Source organism: Pteropus medius, unplaced genomic scaffold (assembly GCF_902729225.1).
Source record: "Pteropus medius unplaced genomic scaffold, Ma_sr-lr_union100, whole genome shotgun sequence".
Taxonomy (NCBI): domain Eukaryota; kingdom Metazoa; phylum Chordata; class Mammalia; order Chiroptera; family Pteropodidae; genus Pteropus; species Pteropus medius.
Window position 1 is genome coordinate 10,736,437 of NW_024344378.1, and position 4,316 is coordinate 10,740,752.

Genomic DNA, 4,316 nt, shown 5'->3' on the forward strand with positions numbered 1-4,316 from the left:
AGCAGGTTTGAGAACAGAAACCAAGATTTTCATTTATTCATTCAACAAGTATTTACTGAGCCCCTACCACATGCTTCGTATTATGCCAAGCCTTAGGGATAAAACAGTGAATAAACTAAAACCCTTGCCCTCAGGGAGCTTACATTCTAGTGGGAGGGGGGGAAAACAATAAACAGAAAGCTCAGTAAGATATAAATGTTAAGAGGTGATAGGAGGTAGGGGATAATGGAGGGAGTAGGGTGTGTGAAGGGAGGTTGTAATTTAAAATAAGATGGTCGAAGAAGTCCTCTTTAACAAGATGCCTTTGATAAAGACTTGGAGGAGGTGAGGGAAGAAGCCATGAGCACAGGTGGTGAAAGAACTTTCCAGGCAGATGGAGTAGCATATTCTCCTAAGGTGGAGATGAGAAGCCATTGGAAGCAGAGGAGTGACGTGAGCCAACTTCACCCTTTCAAAGGTTTGGGGCACAGGCCGGACATCCTCGTGGAGATGTTGAGGGGGAAGTTGGCTATGAGTCTGGAGCTCAGGAGAGAAAGCATAGCTAGGTTTGGGTGCCTTCAGTGTATACCAGTATTTAACGTTAAGGGGCTAGATAAGGCCAACCAGGGAAACATTATAGATAGAGAAGAACAAATAAAAGGCCACTACAATCCCGGATGAAAGTGTCATACACGCACAGAGATTCAGTCCATCTGCGGTTATTCCTGATTCTGCTTCTTCCACATTGGGAGACCACTTTTGGGAACAATGGTTAATCTAATTCATATGCAGTGCTCTGAGAGTCCATAATAAAAGAAATGTACAAATTCAAAATGCATATTATATATGTGTGCATACTGTAGTTCTTTATAAGAAAAGCTGTGGCTATAAGTGTTGTCAGGTGGGAAGATGTAGCTGACAGGACCCACAGTGACCAAAGATTCTCAGCTACAGGTCGTGTCCAACATTTGCTCCTGGGACCATGCATAGACTGATATTGGCAGAGGATGGTGCTTTGTGCAATAAGGCCAGTTAAGGTCACAGTCAGCTTGAAGCTTTTGCTCAAAAATTACTCTTGCCTGTCCGCAGATGGTCAGATGCTAGCAGTCGTGTTCTGATAAACCAGCTCTCTGGGATGAGATGGTGTGGGAGGAGCCCGATTTGTAATATTTTCTGATTTCTGTGGGGTAAATACTCTCACCACAGCCCATTTCAAGTTACCAATGACTTAACAATGGGCTCTCCGAATTTCTGCAGTTTTCCTGAACATATAACAGCTGGCTTGAGCGTACCAGCCTTTTTCTCTCCACAATCTATGACTAGGTTATACTTTAAAACCCCCAATTCCTGTGGCTTCTCAGATTTTCTCCACTCCCCGTATCCACGCCTACAGTTCACAATGAAGACGGCCAGGTGCCCAGCACAATTCCATTTACCTCCTTCTCTGTCACAGTCACTTGTAGCCATGACCCCGAGAAGACATCGGCAGGTGTTTTCTGAGTTGAGCTGCTGTCCTCGTCCTCACCTACTGCAGGGCACTTGTCTTTCCCTTGGGATGGGCCATGTATCCACACAGAGATGACTCTTTCCGCATTATTAAATTATTTTAAGATCTTCTATATGAGGAGGGCTATGAACTTGATGATGGAGATAAAAAGGGCACAAATCTGCCCACCAGGGCCTTACAGGAGAGTTGAGAAAAATGGAAAGAATACCGAGGGAGGTTATTATTATTATTATTATTATTATTAATTTTTAGAGTCATCAAACGTTCCATGCAAAGTGAGGGCCATGGATGGTGGATACTGCGGGAATTCACAGAAGGGAAACTCAGGCAAGCTTTGCTGGGGATGTGGGGCTGGAACCTGCGCTAATGCACAAACTGAGCGCCGTGCAAAGCTGGGGGCTGGGATTCCGTTTGCTTTTCTCATTTTTCATTTGCCTCTTTGCAGGAAGAAAACATTATTCCCTAAAGTACTTTAATGATCAGCAAAATGCCACGGACCTTAGGATTGTACCTTGGGACAAAGACAGACAATATATATTTACTTAATTTAAATCTATACACTATCCTCGCTACCTCCACCCCAAATTTCGTCCATTTCTAAAAGTCGTATGTGGAAAATTCAACATCCTATGGGACTCATTTCTACTTAGGGGTGGAAAAGGGACTCTTTACTGAGCCAATTGACTACTTGTAGAGCCCAGTGACCTTTCTCTCATATGTATATTGTGTTTGAGGAAATGAGTCAAGCTCAATTAGTCAACCAGTGGATTCCCTACTGGTTACTGAAGCCTCTTTTTCCGTGCTGATTAATAGACCTGGCATGTAACATCTCAGGTGGGTTATGTGGCTGGGAGAAGAAAGGGGACACAGCCACACGAAAGCGCCATCACCCCCAGGTCTCCAAGACTGGAGGCATTTTGTGGTCATTGGAAGACAAGAATGTCCCCCATCACCATTTCTGTGTACGTGATGGTGACGTGGGGGTAAATACACAAACCAGATGACATCCAGACAACAAGACCATTCTCACTGGCGACATTTGTGCCACATTCTTCCTCGTCCTCGGTGTGCATTGCAACACTCAGATCGGTGGCTCTGGGAGCCAAGCGGCTGATTGGGAGCCCCAGGAGACAGCAAATACAAATTAATCTTCAGGCCCACCAGTTCCCCTGAAACACACCACTTGCTAAACTGTGGCTTTCAAGCCAAGAGCAGCAATTTTCCACAGCTTAAGTCTGGAAAAGGCTATGAAACCACATGGGTCAGAAAACCAAAGGTGATTTTTGCTATTTTGCATGGAGCACCGGAGGGACAACACCACAATTCCAGATGTGCAGCAGCTGGATAAAGTGTGTGTCCACAATCTGCATAGCAGCTTAAGAAAGGCAACTGCTGGTAGCTTCTAAAAACAGACAGTTGACTTCTCTCCTCTCCTCTCTTCTCTTTTTTCCTAAACCTTATCTGAGTTTCTGGACTTACTTGTTTGGAAAGAAATAAAGGCAAAAAAAAAAAATCTGGCACCCGTGCTTTGTTTTCTTGATTTTCTTGTCAACTGACTCATGATAAAAAAAATGTCAATTTCAATCAATTTCAGTTCCACGGAACAGAAAAATAGAGAATTTATAGGCAGTTATTGGAAACAAAGAACCATCTGGTTTTTTATACATAAATTTTTTCAGAAATTATTCTCTCCAAATGCTAAAATCATTTCTTTTTCCTCACCGTGCCACTGTGAATATTCCTATTTTTCCGTTGATCCACAGAGCCCAACTCAGGTGGGTTTCTTGGAGAATGTGGCTTCTCTCCGGGAGCTGGGGAGGTGGGGGTGGGTTTCCAGACCAGAAAGCCTGTGGAGTAATCTGGACATTTGCCTCTTATGGTGTGGGAGGGCTTTGTTATCATGGGAAGCAGGCCGGGTGACTCGTGGAGGTCACCCAACCCTGGTTATTACAGTTCATTTGTCATTTCATAGTGACAGTTTTCACTTTTGTCCAGGAATCTCCAGGGAGGTTTTATAACATTGGGACTAAAACTCAGTCATGTGCTCATAGCTTCCACAGACTAAAGATTTACTCTCCCGAAAGCCAGAGGTGGCTCCATCAATGGGGCAAAATCTTATGTAACCCATGTAACAGCAACTAGGTGTCTCTAAATCTTCTAGCCTTTGGGATCCCTCCTTCCTTTCATTAGGATGTTCATGGCCTCACCCCACATTCGGGAACCATCTCGCATCCACTCCAAGGCTTCTGTGGGTTCCTGGTGGAGCCTTCCATTCTACTTATCAGGCTATGCCTCAGGGAAACTTATTCAGACTTTCCTTGCTCAGAAGCTTGCCTTCCTGGACCCTTCTCTTCTCTCTGCCTCTCTCTCTCAGCCACCCAAATGTGGAACACAGCTCCCTTTCCACAGAACACCCTATCGCAAGACTGTGGCACTTGGCTGACTTTCCGGCAGGCTGAGAAGTGATGGGGTAGAGTTCTGACGGAATATTGCACCCTTCTGACCTCAGCCTGACTTCTGTCTCCAGGCCCTTCGTCTCCTCCTCCCTTGCTGAGTCCTCTTTTGTTCCCCAGAACTGGTCTTACCATTCTCTCTCCCATTTCTCCCACCCCTGGGTGATCCTATCACTCTCCCTAGGCTTCCAGGAAATCTTCACATTCTGCCCACTTTATTTTGCCCCAGTGCTTTCTAAGCTTACCCTCCCGGGCAGACTGTGCCCGGGGGAACTTGCCTCCCTCCTCCAAAAGGCCCATCAAACCTATGAGTATGTTTTCATCCTCGTGGATGCAAGAAAAGAATTATGCCGCTCTCCTGCAAGGCCATGGCCAGT